The sequence below is a fragment of the Rhinolophus ferrumequinum genome, chromosome 11, assembly GCF_004115265.2.
Source record: "Rhinolophus ferrumequinum isolate MPI-CBG mRhiFer1 chromosome 11, mRhiFer1_v1.p, whole genome shotgun sequence".
NCBI classification, from domain to species: Eukaryota; Metazoa; Chordata; class Mammalia; order Chiroptera; family Rhinolophidae; genus Rhinolophus; species Rhinolophus ferrumequinum.
This window is the reverse complement of record NC_046294.1, coordinates 31,583,721-31,608,571: the sequence shown is the minus strand read 5'-3', so window position 1 is coordinate 31,608,571 and position 24,851 is coordinate 31,583,721.

Here is a 24,851-nt window from a genome sequence, read left to right as displayed (position 1 = left end):
CTTTTGACAATAAGAAGCCCATTGAGTTTTTCATCGTACTTCTAGTTTTAGTCTTATGCACATAATTAATTTTCAAACAAATTTTACATAGTATATCTATTCTAGATTTCTGACCTCAAGAAGTAAACAAACACATTTTTCAAAAGTCCTCTGCCCATTGATAATTATCGCACCTAAGAATCACTTCATTTATCTTCACCATATTCTATCTAATCTTTTTATCTCTATTTCCTTCTGTGTCAAACACACACACACACACACACAAACACACACACATCTCATCCACATTCAAGTTCAGACTATTATTCCTACCTTATTTTCTTCATATAATAATTTTAATCTGAAGCGTCTTTCCTGCCCTTCTCTACCCAATTTATATCTTTCTTTCAAGTCAGATCATCATATTATATCTAAGAAGTCTTTTCCTGACCAGCTTTCAGTCAGCATCAGTTGTAGAGTGAATTTATCATATGTTTGCATGTGTATTGCCTTCTATTTATTCTTATATTTGCTCTTCAGTTTAAGAAATAGAATTCTAGTCTGTAGTATATGTTCCAGTAAACTATACCTTATATTATTTAGCCTCCATAAATATAGGCCTCTAGGCAATTAGTTCTTTCTTTTAAAAGAAATATTTTGTTTCCAGAATACCAAGTTATATATCCTCACTTGACATTTTTTTGAAAACGCAGAGAAGAACTAAGACAAAAATTAAAACCGCCTGTTAATCCTGGGACTTTAATGCTATTGACATTTTGTTTGAACCTATTCATAATAATGGGATCAATATATGATAAATGATTTTTGATTGGATCAGTTCACTTAAGCTGTAAATGCTGTCAGCCTCAAAAATAAAATAGCCATTTATTTTACCAGCAAATTGAGTTCATTTGTCAATAGTATAGAATTGCAATTCAGAACAAGCAAGCTATGGCCAACCGTAGGCAAGTCCAAAGAAAAACAAAGGGAAGGGTAGATTTTTATGAGGTTTTAGGAGGAAACTAGGAAGGGTTGTTTTGAAGAAACAATAATTGGAGAACAAGAGTTTGAGATTGTGGAGGTTTTCGTTGGCTCCAAGCTGTAGTTAGTGCTTTGTTGCTGGGGAGGGAGGGATCTGCCTTCCTTTTCTTAAGAATAAGAGATAAAATTCCTACTTGAAAAATGGCCTCCTTGTTGAAATAACTCTTATCTTCCTTCTTCCTACTGGTAATGTCAGCTGTGACTGAGTGGTGAGTGAGAGCTCCCTCTTCAGGGCTTCCTGACTCCGTTTTAAATGAGGTTTTCTTTCTTTCTTTTTTTTTTTTTTCCACAATGCCTGGATATAAATCAAGCTCTGAATTTAGATTAATTCTAAAAACTGTTCTGTTAGTTTCTAAATTGTGTAGTTCACATTTAACAATCCATTACAATGCAGATTTTGGTAATATTATTTAACCTAACACATTAGCACATTTAGATTGCTTATTTTGTTTCAATTAAGGATCCTGGCAATTAGATGGGTCAAGTAAATGAGTCAAAGGATATAACTTACTACAATCATGTTAGATCCTGAAAGTGCTTCAGGAGTTTAGTTGGCTTAGTTACATCGTTTTCTGCCAAGTGATAGAGAATTTTAATTGCTACTTTTTTTTAGGAAAACAAATGTAATAAAGAATATTTCAAAATAAAAAGATAGTTTTCATAGGCTGCACATTGTAATTCAAATGGTTAACTGTTGGCCTCTTACACTGACCACACAATGGAATGCAATAAGACCGAATTACAGGTATGGCCCAACTTGAAGGATGATGTATGTCCTGTTGAGAATTCAAGCTTTGTTGAAATAGGCTGGCAACAGAGCTTCCCTGTACAGACAGGACCTCTTTGATAGAAAGATTCTACCTTATGCACTATTGTGACGTCTAGTTAAAAGTTTAATAGTTTTTTTTTTATTTGTTTGTTTCAATTCAGAGGTTGAATCATTTATATAGACTAAGTAACTAAAGATGAAATGATAATTAATGCTTTTCCTGAGATCCACTATACACAGTAATAATGGCACCTTTATTGAACAGAAAATAGCATAGTTTATACTTTATTCCATTAACTGCTTCATGTTCATTAGTTCAGCATCCAGAGAGGAAACAAACTTTCAACTGATACCAACCACGGTTCTAAAATTAAATCAATCCACCATCTTAATTATGAACTATCAAAAAAGCAATTTTTCAGATTCAAATGATAAGCAGCAACAGGTTAGGCTTGTGAAAAGAATATAAAAGTTCTGGCCTCAGTTATTTCATATAAATATATTCTTTGTTAATTTGCAGAACCAAAAAGGACACATTTCACCCTTTTATGTTATTCCAATGTTATGGTCACATAGACTATTCAGTTTTAAGCATTTGAATCTAAATAAACTACAGTTTATAAAGCTTATGGAATCAGTTATAAGTCATGGGACAGGGACAATTAAGGAGACCTTGAAAAAAACTGCAGAATCTTCTCCTTGTCTTTGCTAAAGTGGAAAAATCCATCTCTTCACTTTCAAGATTTTTATGTGAAGCCACCAATGAATAATAATCTCTGTTTCAGGAAAAGAGTCCAAAAGTCTTGTTAAATCAAACTCACCCTTGATTTGAAAGAGGCAATTATGATGATGTCATTCCCTAACTTATCTTAAATAAATGTTGAATTTGAAGGAACCATAAAAATTAATGAGCTCATACAGATTAACAGCAGCTGCAATTACCAGCAAGGACATCCCCTCCATTCTTCACCACCTAGATGATGTTCATTCTCCATAGAGTAATTCAAAAAATATTTTCATTTCTTTGTACTTTACCTAGTCATTAAAATTATATGCTTTATAATATTATAGCAGATGACTTCTGTAGTAGATGAAAAAACAAAGGCATAGGTAGGTGATAGATAGATAAATGGATAGGTAGATAAAGTTGCTAGATGAAGTTCATAAAATTGTGTTTAAAAATTACGGGGACCCTACAAAGACAAAAACCTTTCCAATTATATAATTCCAACTCTCATGCACCTAAAATTGTTATTGTCTTATTGATAAACTTTAGAATCACTTTCCTTAAAATACGGTGCTATATGTATAATCTGGGCTTTTAAATTTAATATCCAGAGCTATTCTAATGTGGAAAGTTTAGTGAATATTACAATAGTATCTTAAGGTTGAGTTTGGCTTTTCTTTTCTCTTTTTTTCTTAGTTTCAGGTATACAAAACAACATAGTGATTAGAGATTTACACACCTCACAAAGTGATAACCCCCCTAAGTCTACTACCCATCTGACACCATATGTAGCTATTACAACACCATTGACTATGTTCCCTATACTGTAGTTTACATTCTGTGACTATATATATATATATATATATATATATATATGCATATATATATATGCATATATATATATGCATATATATATATATATATGCATATATAGTGCGTATATATATAAATTATAGTTGACATGAAGTATTATTATTTTATATTAGTTTCAGGTGTACAGCACAGTGGTGGTGAGGCATTTATATAATTTATGAAGTAGTCCCCTGATAAACCTAGTAGTCATCTGACACTATATATAGTTTTTACAATATTATTGACTATATTTCCCATACTGTATTTCACATCCTTATGACTATTTTGTACATCATAATCCCTTCACCTTTCTCATTCATCACTATCCCCCCACCGCTGTGTTTCCTTTTTGATTTTCAAGCATTCAAACATCACAAACACACACACACACATATACACACATTGGTCTGTTGCGTTTATTGTTTCACATTTATTTACCCTTTAGATTTTTGAGTTTTATTTTTCTTTTCAATTACTCAGATTCCATTTAATATACAAATTAAATAAACATGCACATATGTACATATGTACATGCATGAATATTTATAATTTGGAAAAATAGCAATAGAAAATAAGGATCACAAAAAGAAGGAGAGAGAAATATTCTTGAAGGCTAAAGTGATTAAATATTAAATTTATTTCTGAAAATTTTTGTAGACAGAAATATTCAGTAGGCTAATAAATAATTTAGTATAATTATCAAACAAGGCATATTGATTTCTACAGAGAAAAGATGTTTTGCACGGCTTTAAATTGTAAAACATTTATTTTGTACGTCTGTCTGTAGTCAGTGTTGAGCAACATGTTGGGTAATGTCATTAGGAAAGAATTAAAATATGGAAGTGACTATTTCTTTGGATAACCTTAGGTCACATAGACCATTGGAAGGCTGATCAACTGAATTTCTAAACTTCCCGTTAGACATTTCCCACCACGTAAATCTTTATTACATGAAGATTGACCTTGGCTCATCAATATGTTTGTGCTAAGCTCAGAAACAAGTCAATGTGTTGACTGTTTCAGTGTTACAAGTTCGGATACAATCAAATTGTTGGCCTTACAATAATGTAGTTAATGAATGCTATTGACAAATACAAACTACTTTCTAAAATAAAAATATTGAGTATTTCTCGAAAAGACCCTTACATATATATATGTAAAAATCTTTTAATCATAATTTTAAATTGAGTATTTTACTTATTTTTTTGGAATGTGATTTTAAAACATGTCTAAACTCTTATAGTGGGTTGGTTCCAAAATAGCTATTTTATTAGGGATATGTTTTGTTTGAACCAAACATGTATATATTGAAATTACAGATATATTTATAATGATAAGGAGAGAGTGGGTATTAAAAATAAAGATCATTTTATTTTTTTCCTTAAGGAATGCTTCTCTCCTTATTGAGTCAGCATATTTTCTAAGGCAAAAACTCACCAAATAAGTTTTCTTCCTTATATAGGTAGAATCAACCTCACTTTTCAGTTTACACTTTGAAACTTTATTTTGCTGCCTTGTTTCATTTTAAATAAGCCAAGCTGTGTTAGATAAAGGAAATATCATGTTGAGCTACCTATGTGCTTGTGTTCCTCAAGAGTAATTATTTGTACTTATCACAAATATGCTAATATAGCTTTTGTTGTTGTTTATTTCTTCACAATTCTGCCATAAAATGTAGCAAATGGTCTTCCACATTTCTATCATGCTTTAAAATTATTATATATTTTATGTATTCTTATAGAAGAATTGGTCAAAGATATGAATAGAAAATTCATGGAAGACTATAATAAAAAGAAATTAAATATTTAAAAATATTCTTAACCCTCCTGATAATGCATGAAGTACAAATAAAAGCAATAGTGTTTCTTTTCTCATATAAAAAAACTTGCTAATTAAAAAACGAAAAATAGTGCTGATCCATTAAGTGGTCACAAGGAAACTCATACAGAGTTTATACATACAGAAGGGAAATACTATAATAATTCTACTTTTGCAATTTATTCCATATGAATATGTTCATGAAAGAGAATTTATATAAAATATTCTAATATCTGGAACACCGAAAAGAATACAAAACAAGTTAACAGTATTTTCCATCTCAGAAAAGTTATTACATTTATTACTACCATAGATAGACCTAACACCAAAGAACCAATCTATCAAATAGTGCCAAAAGTGTAAATACATAGAAAGCTTATCATTCCATTGGTAAGCATGAAATTACGTTGTAACTACAGACTATGAAAGTGTTTGCTAAAAACTAAATATACCTTTGTTTTATTCTCAAATTGGAATGACTGTGTCTAACTGTACATGTCTTCTGGTAACAGATGTTCCAGACCCTTGAGGATCACCCTAAGTGTAGTTGGAAGCATGCAAAGGTGGTTCACCATTTTATATGGAAAACAGACCCAGGCATAGACACAACAGAAATAGCAGTATTTCTGTGAACCTTTTCTATTTTATATTAAAGCAGACTTTGAATGACACCAATTATAGGACTGTTTCTAAAAATTAATGGCAGTTTTATGTGCATCAGTTAGGAAGTTCAGAATAATAAAAAGAAATAAAATTGCAGCTACTCAGAAAAGAGATATTAGGAGAAGAAATCATAGCACTGGTTCAGAAAATCCTATGGATTACTATTCTGAATGATTGAACTTCTAAAATTGTGTCTGTGTGACTTTTTTAACATTCAAACTATTATATGAAATCTTTCCAATGGGTTTATGGATACTTATGAATCAATTTTATTGCTTTGATGTGCAATATATCAGTCTCATTACACTGACTCACATGTGGTGTATCTCCTGTTAAAAAATCCTATAAAATCACTCTGGAGGAAATAATTTAAAAATAGAAGCTGCATACATTCTGTTTTTAAAATATAAATCAAAATTATTCTTAGGCTGTTTCATTGAAGAATACTTTTGGGGTTTCATTTTATGTTATTTTAAAACATTTTACCTTGAGCTGAAAACATTGAGCTAAAAAATCCATTATTCATATTCTTTTGGAATTAGATTAACAGAATTATTAGAGAACTAATTTTACTAAATAGATAAAATTAAGTAGTGAAAACTACTTAATTAGAGCAAAGTATTTAGATACAAAACTGTTCGAATTCATTGTTGTCCAACTTCATACCCATTATTGAGTCATCTGTATGGTATCCAAATGTCCACTAAGCCTCTATCTAAAACTTCTGGAGAGTTCTAAAATAGTAAGTTGAGTTTTTAATCAGCTACAACAAACTCTCCTATACCTTTCATTAATTTATTCTAATTTTGTCTTCTGGAACAAGACAAACACTACCTTACTTCCCATGTGACTTTTTAAACTATATATTCTTAACTGGTACATACATTGTTTTTTTCTTTATAGCAGCCCCAAAGAAATCTAAGTATTCATTAATACTTAAAACTCAGAGATCATTTGGTTATCACCCAGTGGAAAAAAACTGAACAATAAATTGAAGTTTCCTATCACGTCATTGACTCTTGAGTTTTTGAATATAATTGTCCTTGGAAAGTCTATTTCCAATATTGCAATTTTAGTTTTTTTCTTATTTTATAATTGATACCAAGGAGTCAGATTTGGAACAAGTTTAAAATACAAGGGCAAGACTGTCCTCTATTGCTCTTTTCACATGGAATTCTAAGACTAGCTCCTCAGTTGTATTACCAATATGTGGCCGCACCTCCATTGCTTCTAAAAATATATACAAAGGAAAATTCAATTTTTTTTTTTTTATCAGTTGTATTTATTCTAGGAGTGACTTACTTGACAGGTGATGTCACACAACTACTGAGATTGGCTGACTTTGGGTCTCTCCCCACTTTAAGTCAAAGAAATCTGAAGTGTACATGAGTGGCTGTGGCAATTGTCACAGTACCAGAAGGTAAATTGAGACTTTTAGGCTCAAAGTAAGACGACACTTTTGAAAATGATAAATTGTATCTACATTTATGATATTGTAAATAAAGATAATTCTTGTAAAGAACAATGAGGTTCTTTACAAGAATTGTCTTGTAAAGAACAGTGATAAACACGTTTTTTATTGAAAAAAATTACAAAAAAAAAAAAAATAGAACTGGTGATAATGATAAAGCAAAAATGTTGACCTGACAACATGACATTTTATATCACTTTCATGGAGGATGAATCCAAAGGTTAAAAAGATTGCCTGTTGGATTCAAATATGCAATTGTGTGTATTTTTAAATGTTTCTAATTGAAAAGGGAAGATCAAGCTCACACACACACAAAATTATGTTTTTGTATTTTCTATTTAACCTGGTCAATCTTTCCTTTACCTTCTTGAACTATACATAATTCAAGTTATATAGTTATGATGATTACTTTTATGTTCTTGGTGATTAATTCTATCATCTCTATTATTCTGGGTCTGTTTCTATTGATTAAATTATGGATTGCCTGCTTCTTTGTATGCAGATACATGTTTATTGGATGACAGCCATTGTGAATTTTGCTTTCTCAGGTATTAGATATTTGTATATCCCTATAAATATCCTGAATCTTGTTCTGAGGCACAAGAAAGTGTTTGATCCTTTGGAGGCTTATTTCTAAAATCTGTTAAATGAGACCAGATCAGTTAGGAGTTTAGGACTAATATCGCCATTGCCATACTATTGAGCTAAAACTTTTCTGAGTACTCTACTTGATGTCCTATGAATCATGAGGTCTTTTTTTGTTTTGTTTTCTTTTTACATGGTGATCTTTTCTCAGCCCATGGCTCTCAGGTGACCTTTTTGCAGATCTTGAGTTCTTTCTGTGTAGCCAGCCCTCTCGTATGTGGAATCTTGTACAGAAAACTCTAACCAACTTGACTTCCTCATACACCCAGTTTTCCTTCCTCAACTCAGCAAGACCACTAGGCTCTACCTAGGTTTCCTCTACCACTGTGGCAGCCTGGTAATTATTCCAGCCAACAAACCAGGACAGTTGTGTGGCCTACCTCATTTGTTGCTTTGGGATCATTCTCTGCATGATTTTCAATATCTGAAAACCATTGTTTTATATTTTCGTTTATTTTCAACTGCTTCAAGTGGGAATGTAAATATAGTCCCTTTTACTTCGTCTTGAATGGGAGAGAAGGTATATTAATAGTGATTTGAAAATTTCTCCTTTGATCCTATTATGAAGCAATCATTTATTGAAATTACTTGGTTCTTTAGATTCTAGATAATTGCATTTTTACCACAGGAACTTTTGAGATTTCCTTTCTGCATATTGTTCGCATGTCTCTAACTTCTTCTGGCTTTAATTCATTGTGTATCTCTCCTCAGTTCCTGTTACTTTTTAATTCAGTCTGCAACAGCCACTCCATAATCCATAGGTAAAATATTAGGAGGACTTGACTTTACATAGTTGGTTATTCTGTCCCTCTAAATTGCTGCTGTTGTTTTTCTCCTGCTTTTTAACTTTGAATTCTATCACAGTTATTTCTTGTTACATTATGTTAACATTTCAATTATTTTTTCATGTTACTGTGGCAAAATAACAAAAAGTGTTATTATTTTAAGCCAGGGGTAGGCAGATTACCACCTAGGAGCCAAATCTGGCTTTCAACCTGTTTTTGTAAATCAAATTTTATTGGAACAGCCATGCTCATTTGTTTACATATTGCTCATGGCAGCCTTCATATTACAATGGCAACACTGAGTAGCTGTGACATAGCTCATACATCTAGGAAAGCCTAAAATATTTTCTTTCTGGCCCTTTACAGAAAATGTTTGCCAATCCTGTTTTAATCTTTAAGGAGTATGTTTGTGTGTGTGTGTGTGTGCACATGTGTATATTTAGTTTTTACATATCAAAGACAAAATTGTTTTGAGTGTTAAAATATCTGAATTAAAATTTCAGCTGTAAAGCTTATCAGCTATTTGATTTTGATCAAGTTACTGGACCTGTTTCAAACAGCCTGCATTCCTAATGGGAATATTTATACATGTAATACTTATAATTAGGAATAAATGATAAATTCTATAGAAAGTGCTTTGTTCATAGTACACATTTAATAGAGGCTTATTACCTCCATTATTAGAATGAATCACATAAAAAACAAAATAGTAAATATATACATTTCATTATCATCAGATTGAAAGTTGCCTTTTTTCATTTATGTCTCAGTGTCTGATGTAAATCTCTAATTTCTTAAATTCTTGTAAGAATCAAGTTACTCATTGAAAATCTTTAATAGGGGCCTGGTTTTAGACTAAGGCCTTTAGGAGAATTCAACCACTTACAACTCTGGTTACTATGCAGATTCTCCCTATAATTCCAGATGTGTTTTCTAGCAGAAATCTTTTTTCAAAAATCCTTTTGTTTAAAGGCAGTCTTCTCTCTCCTTTTTTGGTTTACAGGTTTATTTACCATTCCGTGTGTATTATTTTAGATACCCAGAGACATAAGTGAAAATGTCAGTTGTGAGCTGGGCTACAGTATATCCATGCCCAAGCCAATTTCTGTACGTTCCCCCACCTTTAGATTTTAAGTGCTACAAATCCATTTTCACATTTCAGTTATAGAAGAAGGCTATTTCCCTTAGTGGCAATTTCTCTCTATATTAGAAAAAATGAGCAAAACTGCCACAGTCATGAGTGTCCTTTAGCTCTTTTGGGGCTGAAAAGACCTTGAAAGTATTTCTCTCTACGGTTCTGAAGAAGAAAGATTTTGTGCAGACCACACAGGGAGCTGATTTTCTTCCTGGCATATTTGCTTTTTAGTGCATTGAAGACGAAGTTTAATGTTTGCTTTTCTTTGTAAATGTGACGCTACAGTGCTGATGGCTGGGGTTTAGTTTCTGTATCCAATCTGAAGTGCCAACAGGGAGAGCATGAAAAGCTAAACTGAGAATTGCAACTTCAGAACTGTAACAGCTATATACGATGTCAGAGGGGTAGCAGATTGGGGGAGGGGAGTCATCACTTTGTTAGGGATATAAATGTCTAACTAGTACATTGTTTTGTACACCTGAAACTAATAATAATTAAAAAATGACATTACATAATGATAAAGGAGTCAATTATCTAAGAGGATATAACAACTCTGAAAATGTAGGCACATGAAGAGAGAGCATCAAAATAAATAAAATAAAATAAAATAAAATAAAATAAAATAAAATAAAAAAGAATTGCAACTTCAGAAAACTGAAATAATTTGGGGAGGCAAAGGTTTAATTTCTACATGACTGCTTTATTTCCCCAACGTTCTAAAAATATGTATATGATACAGTGTCAGACATACCTTGTGAAATGTAGAATTAAAGGAAATGTTTTAAAATACACATTTATATTACTCATGTATTTGGATCCAAACTAAGAGAAAACAAGAAAATGAACAGTCTGATTTGTTTGGTTATGATATTGCAGCACATTAAATAATTTTTCTTATTTTGAAATGCCTGAGTTTCTTTGAAAACTTAAAAAAAAACACCTTATTTTATACAGTGTATATTTAACATTAAATGATAAAATGTGAAATTGTTTTGTGAAGAAATGTTATACTCTATACGGTGCAAATAACTTTAAAATAGTAATTTGGCATTTATTAAGAAAATTGTTTTCTTTTTAAGTGTTTCCCTTCCGTTTCAATTCAGCATATTCTTAAGTTCTTTGAAAATAAAATTTGATCCCTATTGTTTTCACTGAACTGCCAAAAAAATCTTTAAAGTTTGTTTCTTTAAAATATTTAATTAATTAACTCATCACTTGTTATTGATTTTATGAATGCCTGGGCGGTTATCTGGTTTTGCATACCAAAATGCTTATAAAACTCAGCCTTGGCTGTTCATTGCTTTTAATCAAGGACTATTAGATTCAGAATCTAAAACAATGTCTGTCAATAGGCTGGTATTTACCTTTTCTTGTATCTTGTCAGAAAATGACCAATAATAGCGAAGGTAGAAGACAGTGGCTCTGCATTTTAATTACTCATCAGTGTGAGTTGTCAACAAAATTAATATAATCCAACTGGAAATTAATAGAAAATGGTGTCTCAGAAAGGAAACTGGGACTCATGCTTCGTTAGCTAAAATACGTCTTGAATATCCTCTTCTTCAGTTCTGGCTGCTGAGTTTTAAGAAAAATAAAACCAAAGCTGAATCTATTCAGGACAGTGAGGGCATTTTGAAAAGCAGCTGAAGGAGGTGGACATGCCTACCTTGGAAAGAGTAATTGACAGGGAAAATGTTGTTGCCTTAGTCTCAAATACCTGGGGTGCCAAAAAATGTATACAAGTGGATACTTTGGTCAATGGTTGCTCAATCAGTAGTTTGCTGTAATCAGAAGTGTCTGGAGCTGATGGTAACCACTTTGAGCACCTCTAGTAATTGTAGAAGTCAATGTGCAGAAGTCAAATGTGACTTGTATTCATCTTTTGTTATCAGTATATATTGAGTATTACAATTTTAATGCAGTTTTCCTTTCTTAAAATGTTGGAAATATATATATATATATATATATATATATATATATATATATATACACACACACGCACACACACGTATATATATATATATATATATATACGTATATATATATATATATATATATATATATATACCTATATATATATATAGGCACCCTCTATATTTGAAAGATAACACATAATAAAAAACTTAGAAACTCTTCTCTTTGGCTTCCTGATGGTAATGTATAATCAGGATCAAATGGCAGACGTTTAAGGAGATGACTGCGCTCAATCGGAGGTGATGAATGAAAATTGTAGACTTTGACAGATAATAAATTTCCCATCACTATCAGATCATCTTTTGACGGGGATATGTTCAAGAGAACTGAGGGACTGTCAGCTAAATCAGATCCTGTAAGGTCCTTTCAAATTCACAGAGTCTGTAATCTATAAATTTGTTCACACACAAAAAGGCAAAAGTAAAAACCATTTATTTCTGCACAAAGTCACAGGCCCCTATTCTTCAGGTTTTACACGTATACTACTTTCATGAAGGTGGCCGGAAGACACTAAATAGGCCATCATCATTTAGAAGGAATGAAAATCTGATTGGAATTTTGACTTTTAAAACTGTAATTTCTTTTCAAAAACTGTTTTTGTGATAAAGTGAAGGGTGGAAAAAAAAACATGAAGGGGAGGTGCAGCCTCTCAAGAACACAGGCTTAGGAAGAGTGGTGATGCTCTTCACTACAGGTGATGTTGAGCCTAAGACTGCGTCCTATCTGGGTAAGAACTTAGATTCTGAAGTCAGACTGATAGGAGTTCACACTCTAGCGTTGCCCTTTTCTAGCTGAGTGTCTTTAAACAGTTTATTAATATCTCAGCAGTCTTTGCCTTGGTTTTTGCTCATCTGCAAAACTGAAACAGCAAGAATACATAACTCTGTATGGTTATAAGAAAAAAATGAGAATACACATAAAGGGCTTATTATCACTATAGTATGCCTATACATGAAGTACACTTGCCTTTACACTAATAAATTCTCAACTTCAATGATACAAATATACTATTCACATGGTGGGGGACGGGAGAGAGAGAGAGAGAGCGAGAGAGAGAGAGAGAGAGAGAGAGAGAGAGAGAGAGAGAAAGATCATATCAATAGTTATAAATTTTAGTGTATGTAGAGAGTGGAATTCTATGTGTTTTTTTGTGTGTGTTTTTTTCCTGCTGGTAAGGAACTTGATCCTCTGCTGATCAGCAAGGAATAATCATTGCCTAAAGGAATAATTTGATTTAAATAGAAAATAGAACAGCACTTCTCATGTTCCCAAAATAATGTTGGACGGTTATTTACAAATTATTTTAAACCAAAGAATTCTGATTAAAGAATTGCATTCAGATACCTGGCTAATCTCATTTTCCTGAGAAGGCAATGCTGTTTAAAAGTAAACATAATTACTTTTCTTTGAGTTTGACCTTCTAGTCAATCTACCTGCAAGTTAGTGTTTTCTTGGTTTTTAATCCATGGTGGATGGTGTTCTTTCAAATGAGAAAAGTACATTCTAAATTAGAGCAGTGGCATCAGCTAAACTGACAATAAGAATCAGATAACTGTAAATAAAAAAAAATAAAGGGTGAATTTCCAACTATCCTGCCCCAAGCAGGGTTACACATTTGATGAAATAATATTCTGCTATAATGTGTAAGTCTTACGAAAAACCATAACTTCTGTTTCTTAATGTTTGCCCTGTGCCTAATTAATCAGTTTTGTTTAATTTATAACTCATCAATGACCATATTATAGGAGATTCTAAAATGGTTAAGACATACTCAAGAAGCTAGTCTAGAGGAAGGGGAAAATAAGTTTAAAACATATACAATTCAAGAAAATGTGTTCAGGATATTATATGGGGGGGCGGGTACTAAGCAAAGTTATATAGATTTAGAGAAAGGAGAAAAATGCATTTATTCAGTTAATTCAATGGAAAATTTCATGAGAGAGGAGAAATGATCACCACATCAAAGAGGGTGGGAAATCTAGAGAGAGATGAAGGAAGGCACACTCAGAAGAGTTAAGAGTCTAAGAAAAACAGCACCAATGTGGAGAACCATTTTTATGTTACATCAACCATTCTCCTATGGCTGACTTGTGAAAATCTGGAAAATTAGGGGCCTTTATCAAACCCCTCTCTTAAGTCACATTTCTCTCTCTTACTAACATTGTTTACAAGGACCTCTAAGGTTTTATATTGTCTCTTCTCTTAGAGCCTCTGTCTGGTGCTTACTTTACACAATCATAACCAATTTCCTTTTCTCTCTCACTCTCTCACTCTCTCCCTCTAACTCTCATGTATTCTCTCATTTTTCTCAATGACTCAGGACATAGGGTATTAGTTTCACTTTCTCAAATCTGCTAAGCTCTTTTGATCCTTCTGCCTGGAATGTTCTATATCCCATCAGTCTATTTCAGTCTATCTTTATGCTTTATGTTGTAGCTACCACTTACTTCAGAAAGTCTTCACTGACATCTCACCTTATGTACCTCTTGTGGGCTTCAACCTATCAGGAATTCCACTATAGCATTTAACACACTCTGTGTAAGTTCCTGTTTTCCTGTCTGTATTTTCTATCAGCCTATACACGCGTGAGAGCAGAAGCCCTATTGCTCTTGTTTTTTCATTACTTAGCACTGTGGTTGCCAAGGAGTATGTGCCCAGCAGTTATCTGTGGTTCAGTGAATGTGTAAGCATATGAGTACTAGATTCATTAGCATCTAAATGTATTGAGGCTTAGTAGAGTGTAATTATGGACTACGCAAGCCAGCGGCATAAGGATAGCATGGCTAAAGGCCCCGAGTAGATTGGGGCAGCTGAAACACCATCTTAATTAGACACTGAGCACCAGTCTGTGAGACAATTTCTCTTTGGAATTCATTCAAATAGAAGCAAGTTGTGAGTTTAAAATGTGAGAAAAAGAGATTAATAGCAATACAGTAAAAGAAAAATATTTTCTTCCATATTTTTTGCCAAATAAAGTATAGTAAAAGTCCAAGACATTGACAAAAAAGAGAATATCAATTGTACAACTGAGAAAAAAAATAGAACATATTTTATAATAATGGTTATGTCAATTTGAGTGGCATGAATAATGACTGATATTGATTGGTGAAATTTTAAATAAACATGTTAACTGGTTTTTCCATTTATAAGACACTGTTTCTATTTTCTATTTATATTTATATTTTTGTTTGTTTTTAAACATTGGCAAAAAGAAATATATATGTGACATTGTGGAGATAGTTGATTTATAGCTAGGCTGAAGGAAGCAAGGAAGCTCTACCTTTATCTCTGGGGATAGCTGGATGTCTGGTGTTTTATGTTTTGTTTTGTTTTTAGAAGGTAGAAGGTTTATTTAAGAAGAGAAGCACCGGCAGAGAAGTTGCTGATAGCAGAGTCTAGTGTAGACAACTGCCTGAATATCTGGTGTTTTTACTCTTAACCAAGATAAGGGCAGTTAAATTTAAGATGTACTGTTTAAAATTGGAAACTCCCTCAAGACCCTCTGGGCCAATTTCTTTAGTGTCTTGTCGCGTCTCATGCAATGAAAGTTGTGGGGAACGAGGAGAGCAGCGCAGGGTTAAGAAAAGACAGTAGCCATGAATAGATTGTAAACCGGGCCAAGGGGACCCAGTCTCAAGGACTGGACCCCCAATAGGGCCTATGCATTAGCTTTTATTAGTTAGGTGGGGAAGTAAAGGAGATAAAGCTTGTCAATCAAGATCTGTGAATCCCATACATCATAATAGGAAACTGATTCAAGCCAATCACCCTTGCCTGCAGGCAGCAGAACTGTAAATCTCAGGATGTTTGTACTTCCCCACAAAACCTATATGCATATGAATAGATGGAGAGCACATCATTGGATCACTTCCCTTGCAGGTTTTGGGAAGGAATGCAGCCAGAGGCAGAGGCTTTCCTTACCCAAGGGAAGGTGGGGAGCTGTGCCCATCTCTAGGAACCCCGTGAGTTCTCCTGTTGGTCCCCACTGGACTGTGCCTGGCTTGACTGTGCCCGCCGTGGGGAATCTTACTCATCATTGGCTAACCAGCCATCTTTCTGGGTCCAAACAGGGAGACATAAGGTGCAAGCACAAAGGTGAAGCAAAGTTCCTGAAAGGATCCATCTCACAGACTCCCGTTTCTTTAGGGGCAGGTACAAGGAGACAGACGCGTAGGCTGCTGCATGGCAACAGTTTCTTAATGGTTTGCAACTGGTCTAACCAGTTTGACAAACTTGGCTTCTGGTCCCAGAAACCCAGAATTCCGTAAATAGATCTTGGTGGCTCAAGCCAGGGACACAAGGGCCCTTGGTGACCTTGCACACAGGACAGCTCTTGGACTTCAGATAGAAAAAGCCCCCACTCTATTTCTCTTGATGTACCATATTCTTTGCCTTTAAAATAAAAGTTTTATAAAGTTATGCCTGAGTTGATATATCTATAGACAGACCTAGTTTAATTTGAAAGATTTCAACAGATTTTGAGAGAATGATTATCATTTTATGATAATATGGTGTTAGATGCAGTTACTATTATTCTGAAAGGTAGGTAAAAAAATCAAGAGAAATTTGACAAATGAAAGAAGTAGTTCCATACACGGAGGATGAATTCTGGTGGGAATACAGTCATAATAGCATGCTTAAAAACAAAAGTGTGTGTGTGTGTGTGTGTGTGTGTGTATGATTTATAATAATTGCCTAGGAATAAAACTGTCTAGAAATAAATACAGCAGAAAAACAAAACAAACAACAAAAAGTCTAAAGGTTGACCACAGTTTAAACCAAAATATATAGAATTGTAAGCTTTATGACATTTCACAATAATCTTAATGTGTGAGAAAACTGTTTCTAGATAAGCAGAAAAATTATTTGTTCTAAGTATATTTTTTAGCTATTTGTGCTATAAAATTTAGTATATAATCCTGGAAGACTGCTATGACTAGAGAACAATAGGGTGAGAATTGATAGTCACCATGAAAAGCAGGAATGGTTCCTTAAAACTAGCTGTCAGAAAGGACCTTTCCTTCACAAGTGGATAAGAAGCTAGCATAATTTTTTTATATAATAGCAAAGGATTTGAAGACACTAAACTTGGCCATAATCTTTATCTTTTTCTTTGCCTACTTAGGAAAGATAATAAGTTTCATGACAGACACTTTAGGTACAAAGCAGTTCTATTCTAACATGAACTAGCATTCTTTTCATGCCGAGTTGCAAGGAGGTAATAAAAGCCTTTTTATTTCAAACTGCTCATAGATCCTAAAGATGGAATCCTGATATTAGTGGGATAGGATGAAATAAGAGACCAGAAAGCATGTCATAGGCCCAGGGTTTTTCTACTCCTGAAAAATACATGAGGAAAGTTCAAAATTTCTCAAGGAGAATAAAGACAAATCTGTGTTAATACGTGGTAGATAAGGGTTGATGTTTAGTGTGAGAAATGGCGTGCCTTCGGACCAAGGAAGGAATTAATGTTAAGCTTCCACTGTGTGTGAATCACTGTACAGGTGTTGGGGATACAAAAGGAAGGAGGCACAACTCATGCCTTCAAGTAATTGTCTAGTGGGGAAGCAGCGCAGAATACTGTATGCAGCCAGTGCTATTGGGGTACTAAAGATGGACATTTAACCTAGTGGGGGATGGTGGCGTCTAGTGAGTGATAATACAGAAGGAAGAATGGTTGCCAGATTTAACAAAGAAAAATATAGGACACCCAGTTCAATTTGCTTCACAGATAAACACCGCTGTTTTTGTTTTTGTTTTTTTTTGTATAAATATGTATATAATTACACGGGACATACGGCATATATTAAAAATTATTTATTGTTTATTGAAAACTCAAATTGAACTTGGTATCCTGTACTTTAAAGGGCAACTATAAAATCAAAAAGATTTCACAGAGAGATGGATATCTGAACTGAGATCCAGAGATAAGAACCAATTAGAGGATGAGAGGAGATGAGTACATACTAGATAAACGGAACGCTTATGAAGAAGCCAATTTAAATGAGGCAAAAGGAACGGTTGAGGTGTTGTGTCAAGTTCTGTTTTTAAGCAAATGTTATGAAGTGTGTACATGGTGACATCTGGAGAGGTAAACAAGGGTTATATAATGAAAAATGGAAGATATGTAATGACTCATCCTGAAAGCAAGAGGGCTCCACTGAAGGAATTTAAGTGGTGACATGTGAGATTCATACTTGGGCTTTTTTTCCCCCCTTCATTTTGACTGACTTGTTTCCTGAAAAGAGTCTCTTCCACTCACTAATAAATTTACTACAGTAATTCTTTTTAAATTCTTTGTTTATCTGAAACAATTCAGATGCTGTCTAAATTAACCTACTTGTGCCTTACTAGAGCCTTGCAAAAGCCAAACATTCATTTAAAAGGCATGGGACTCAAATTAAATTTATAATCTCTTTTTTTCTCCCTTCCTTCTTTCCTCCCTCCTGCTCTCCCCTTCTTCCCTTCCTCCATCCTCTCCTTTCCTTCCTTCCTTCCTTCCTTCCTTCCTTCCTTCCTTCCTTCCTTCCTTCCTTCCTTCCTTCCTTCCTTCCTTTCCTTTTCTTTTGCTTTCATGATAGCTTCAGCTTACCCAGTTTTAATGCACTATTTTTTTTCCTTCAGTATTTTGAGATAATCAGAAAGGGGAACTTAGAATTTCTCAAAGGTTTCGATTCAGATAAAGTTTTAGAAAAACAAACTTTAAAAGCAATGCCTCATATATGCCTGCCAATGTGTCCAGAAAAATAACTTTTCATTCCTATAATTAATGCTTATTTATATTGTTAGATTTAAGAATAAAAGGACATGTAAAGACACATAATTAAACTTATCTTAAAATGAAGTCATTAAATATGTGCTTGCCTAATTTGTTTCTCAGGTAACATATCAAGTGGAAAAATCAAAACAGAAAAAAAAAGGCACTACCTCTCAAACAGCACAGAACAATAATTATTGTGATTGATAGACTGCAAATACTGTAGCAGACATTGTGATAAGCCCTTTACCACTATGTTCTTATTCAATTCTCTCACTTATTAAAATCTTATTGATATGCTCATTTTATGAATGGAGCTTTTTCAACACTGAACTGAAATTCAGACTGGATTTAATATTATAAAGTATTAATATTATATTAACATTAAAAAGTATTTAATATTATAATGTATTACTTAGCAATCACATTTAGCTAAAAAGAATAAACAAAGTTAAACAGTAGCTTAAATACAATAAGGATTTCATTTTTTAATCACAGAAAGAGAAGTGTGAAAGTCGGCATTTCAGGGCTAGTGTGATGACTCCATGATCAAATCAGGATTGTGGACTTTGATATTTCTAGAAACCCATCCATGACTACTGTGTCCATGTTTCATAGTCAAAAAGTTTGCTTAAATTCTAGAATCTAATTTTCCTTTCAAATAGAGAAACATCTGTTTCTTGCCAGCTGAGTCCCTGTCCCGTTTTATACTTGCTTTATAAAGCCTCATCTAAAAACCCCACTTAAGAATCAACAACCAGAAATATATCACAGAGTCACACATAATTGCAAAGAAGGCTGAGAAACACAATTTTTTATCTGAGTGCTTTTCTACTCCAGCAAATCAGGAACTAGTAAAAAGGAAAAGGAAGACTGTATTTTGTAACAACCAGAAATCTATATTTATAAAGGAGCAGAGTTGGGTTTTGATGTTGGATTTTCTAATATCAAACCCAGGGCAGATAATCACGACATTACAGAACATCCTTTAGCTGTCCCGGTGTCAGACACATGAAAAAACTCAGACGTTTTATAATAGAATATAATAGAAATCAGTAAATCAGTATTTTGTGAACCTGATAAAGGTCACAAATATATTAATAGGGGGTGGACCAGTTTTGGAAAGCTACATAAATATGGTGGATCATAAAGGATATATGAAGGGCTTGTTTCTTTTCTAGTTTATTCTCCTGATAATTGAAATCTTGTAAAATATGTTCTATTTGCCACGCTGAACTTACTTAACCGAACTAGTTTAACTGTCACAGAAGGTTGTAAAATGTCAAGAATGAGAGAAATATGCTCTTTAGGTATCAGATGCAATTTATTTTAGATGCTTGCCTGAAGTCTAAGGCCAATACAGCAATGGTGATTTATTGCTATTTCCATTCCCCATTTTTGTAGGGCATGAAAGCATATTTCTGCAGACTTACAGGAACAAAGTTATTATAAATGCTCAAATTGCTTCTAGTATTTTGTCATTTGATTCCTTTGACCTGCAAATCCATATTCCTGACTATGATCAAACTCTAAATTATGGTGGTGTTGAAAACATGACAGGATCATTAGGGATTATTTGTTTTATTGTGGCCCTTGCTTGAAAATCAAGGTATTTAAATGACATATCAATACAGTATACTCAGTAGCAAATAAAAGTCATGTGGAATTAAGTTAACTTAATATATCCTAACTGCAGATAAATACATTAAAAAGAAAATTACTTATATTTTTAAGAAAACTGGGTGTATGTTAGGAATATCGAAAGTTCAAAAATCCATTTATTGTACTTTAAAAAAAAATATGAAGAAAATACTTCAGTGAATGTGGTTAATTCTAAAACTAATTTTTATTCTAAAAAACCCCAAGAAACTTCTAAAATACATGTTAAAAATTAGAAATCTATTAGCAGTATTTATTTAGCCACTGATATTTAAGCACAATTTCTCTATCAGTCAATAGACTTATCTCTTCACAGACAGATACTAAGTTATATCTGTAAGTTCATGTCTGCCCTATTCATATCCAACATTCACAGAAATGTTCTATCAGATACATTACAAGAAAGGATTTGAGGCAAGATGAACGTGCTATTCCTCATAGTTGTGTTTACAGCATTTAGCATGGTGGCTGGCATATTATAGGAATTCGATAAATATGAGTAAATTAACAAATGAATATATTAAAACATTGGTGACAGAATTTCTGAATAAACAGGTTTTATGATGTTTTGAAAAAGCACAGGATAGCCTCGCTGTTTCGATTTATGTATATGTTATCATTTAAGCTGCCCTATAGCCCTGATGTTTAATCATGTTTGAATACAGCATATGTTTATGCACACATCTTGAAAATTCTTCTTTTAATTTAGTTTGATGATAAGACTAGTCAACTTATTGAAATGAAACTTACTTTACGTTTTATTATATTCTGGATCAGTTTAAGGACAATAGTGTTTATATCCTCTCTGCTTCAACACTTCTAGATCAGATAATTAGAAACAAGACAGCTGTGCATCTGTTGCCTACAATATTGGGAAGATTCATTTTCCTTATCCGTTAACTGCTATATCAAATAAATAGGCTGAGAGCTTATCTGTGATAAATGCGCTCTGTTTAATGCAATGAGACAGTCTCTTAATGTGAGTACCTAGCATAGTGTCAGCTAAAATCCTCTGCTGATTTAATTAGCAAGAACTCAATGGTAATTATTTTCCACTTAAATTTTTGGAGTCTCACAGATGAAAAATATATATGATCTCTTTTCAAAATGGAAAAAAAGCAAACCCAGTAATAAAAACAGTTTGCATGGTTTTTAAGAGTATGTAAATGTGTTAAACAGTGAATGAATTATTCAACATTGTATTTCCTTGGAAGATGTACAGATTTTAAGAAGCCTCCCTAATTTGACTTTCGTATCATCTTGCATTATTTTATCCCAAGTTGTTTTTATTGAATAGTGTTCACTAGGAAAAATATTCACCAATTTATTATATCTTGCAAATGAGACAAGGTAAAATATTTATTTGTTAGGAATTCTTATTGTAGCTTTTGTCATAGAATTCCTTCCATTGATAATATTTTTTAACTAATTCATTCTACTGCCCTATATAAGATAAGCAAAATATAAGTGGAAATCTCTTTAGTTTGGTTATGCTTTTACCCAAAAGCTATGTGTCAAATAATTACATAGAGCCCAATTTTAAATATATGTCGTCAACACTAACCTATTTAAGTATGCCTCACTTTTAAGCTTCTGGCTCAGACAAAGTTCAGTTAAGAGAGATTGCTGGGTATACAAAACCTTGTTTCAACACAATTTTTTTCACAAGGACAGAAAGCGTCTCTTATTCCTTTTACTGGCAAAATGACATTGGAATGGATCTGGATGGATCTAACTATTTAATACTAAGAAGAAAAGGGTTTTTTTTACCATTTTTTTTCTTGGAGGAAAAGTAAAGACAAGATCTAATAACTGTGTTTGAGTGTGTAAAGAACTGTCATGCCTCAAAAGGTAGAGACGTAATCTCACATCAAAGGATCTAGAAAGCAATACACCAAGTAGTTGACAATGGATGTCTCTAGGTAAGAAGAATTTGAGGTGTCTACTTGCTTTCTTCTTCTTTCTTTTTTTTTTTTGTATTTTCTGCTTTTTCTTTTGGGATAATACCGATTTTCAGCAAGGCATAGTAAGAGAATTCTAGAGCTAAAGGGTTGAGGAAGAATAAGTATCTAAGAGATGCTATTTCAAAGCACAATACTTCAATATATGTTAATCCCCCATTGGTGGCTATATCTCTGTGCTGGTTGCTATTTCTAAGTTGACTATTAAAAGGTCAACTAGTAACAGTTAATATCATAGTCTATCCTGGTGTAGAACACAGATCTATGGTGAATCAGGTACTGAAAATTACGAGCAGGAACTCAGAGAAGTTTTCAAGAAAGAAGACACAACTGGGAAAGTGGAGATGGCTTAAGAAGGGCAGTAAGCAAATGCCAAAGTTTATCCATTTAGTTCAGCTAAATTTGAAAGAATTTCCTGCTCCGTTCCAAAGAAGGGCAATTAAGTGTACTTAACACTAACCCAATCCTATAATACTCTAATTTGTTTTATATTTATTTTGGCATTTAATTTCTTGTGATAGCTTGGGGACCCTATTAGGAAGACTAGCTCACTTTGCATTAGTGAGAGGAGTTCTTGTGGAAAGGTTAAGTGCATGGTCTCTGGAACACAATACTAGGAAAGTTGCTCATTTTATTTTTAAATCCAAGTGGACTTCTGTTTTGTAATTTTTAAAGCACTGGTTGCATAAAGGTGGTAAGAGGTTTCACTAATAACACTAAGCACAACAAAAGGAAATTAGTAACTCTTCTTGGGCCTTTATTATATGCATTTCCTTACTTTATCCTTCCAAGAAGCAAAGGTATGAAGTAGGGACATTATTTTCTCCATTTTTTTCCTTCTCTCTTTTTTTAAGCTTTCTTGAGGTATATTTGATACAAAACATTGCACACATTTAATATATAACAACTTGATGAGTTTGGACATATCCGTACACCTGAAAAACTATCACCACAATAAAGGAACTAACATATCCATCACCTTCAAAACTGTGTTGTATTCTTTTGTGGTTTTATTGGGGATTTTTTGTTCTTTGTTGTTGTTTGTGGTAAGAATACTTAGTCTGAGATCGATTCTACTAAAATTCTTTAAAGTGCAGAATCCTGTATTGTTAACTGTAGGTACTGTGTTCTACAGTATTTTCTCCATTTCATTGGTGAAGAACTGATGGTCAGAGAGGTGAAGTAATTTGCCCACAGAGTATGCAAGCAGTTTAGTAGTGAGCAAGGAGTCACATCTTGCTACCCTTTGTAATCCATGCCAGGAGCACATTCTACTGAGTTGAAGCCGCTATTTTATTTTTGATGGCTTTAATTCAGGGGACGTCAAGTGTGTGTTTCTCTAACATATATAAAATAATCATGTAGTAATCATTAAGAGTCTTCTAACTTAAAAAATGTTGGTTGTCTCACAGCCTCTAATTATAGCGTATTTGAAAGTTTTAAAATTATTTTTCAGGAAGATTTTTCTAAAGGAGACTAAGGTTGGCAAACCACACAATTGTCAATGTGATTTTTACTCCTTTAATGCTGTTTGTTTCTGTAAGTGGAATGATTAGAGAGATGAAACTACAAATAAAATAAAGCTATAGTATATAGGGAGATATAGCTAACATTTTATTGTAAATTCAGCTTTAGAATTTTCAAGAATTAGAAATATAGAACCAAAAGTCTTTTTCCATTTTCATCAATCTGATTTTGCTTCCTTCACTTATGTACATTTAAAAAAACAAAAACTAAAAAACTGTTTGACTTACTCCTAAAGGTTTATTATACTCTTGTAAATAATAAGCACTCAGTACATGTTTCCTCATGCCTTCCTCTGAAACTTTGTTAATCCTGATATCCAAAATGATTCCTGAGGTCGGCACTGTGTTTCATATTAAATTCAAGAATAATATATATAACATAGTTCTAGCAAAAATGTGTTTTTTTGTTCAAGTAAGAGATTGATAATCTCTGGGTTCAGAGTTCTGGTTCTGACTCTGTTATATTAAGGTGTATACATTTTATTAATGTCCTTATCATTTATAAGTCAGTTTACAAGATAGTGATATAAAGACCATCTATTTCTTCAATCATAAGGAAGTAGAAAAGGAATATGAGAAACAAGTCGAAATCTTTCCCACAGGTTTATAGTTGATGTTTGTTGAGGAGGTGAGAGCATTTGAGAAAGCTGACCATATGCAGTCATTTCTCTGATTTGACTAAGGACTGTAGGGCAATAATGGTGTGAAGGAAGGTGCTGAGTATGTTTTCTTGTAATCCTCAGTGGTCAACGCTTGGCCATCTTCCATCCTTGCTTACGAGCCTTCCTTCACAACTGGGAGAATAAAATTTAAGCAAAACTTCCTTAAAAGACACTTACTGTGTCTAGACTATTTGGTCCTATAGATACAGGGCTATTACTACATCAATTCAAAATTAAAACAGATACATAATTGAAGAAGCTATAATTTATTAGCTAATTATTAGGAAATGGCTTACTCTGTTTCCTTATTCTCTCGGCTCTGCATCTGGGCTCAGTTTCTTCTTATACAATGATCTGGGACCATATTAGAGGGGTTATATTAAGAGAAATAGTACATCATTTGATTAGGGCTCAGACGCTGTAACCA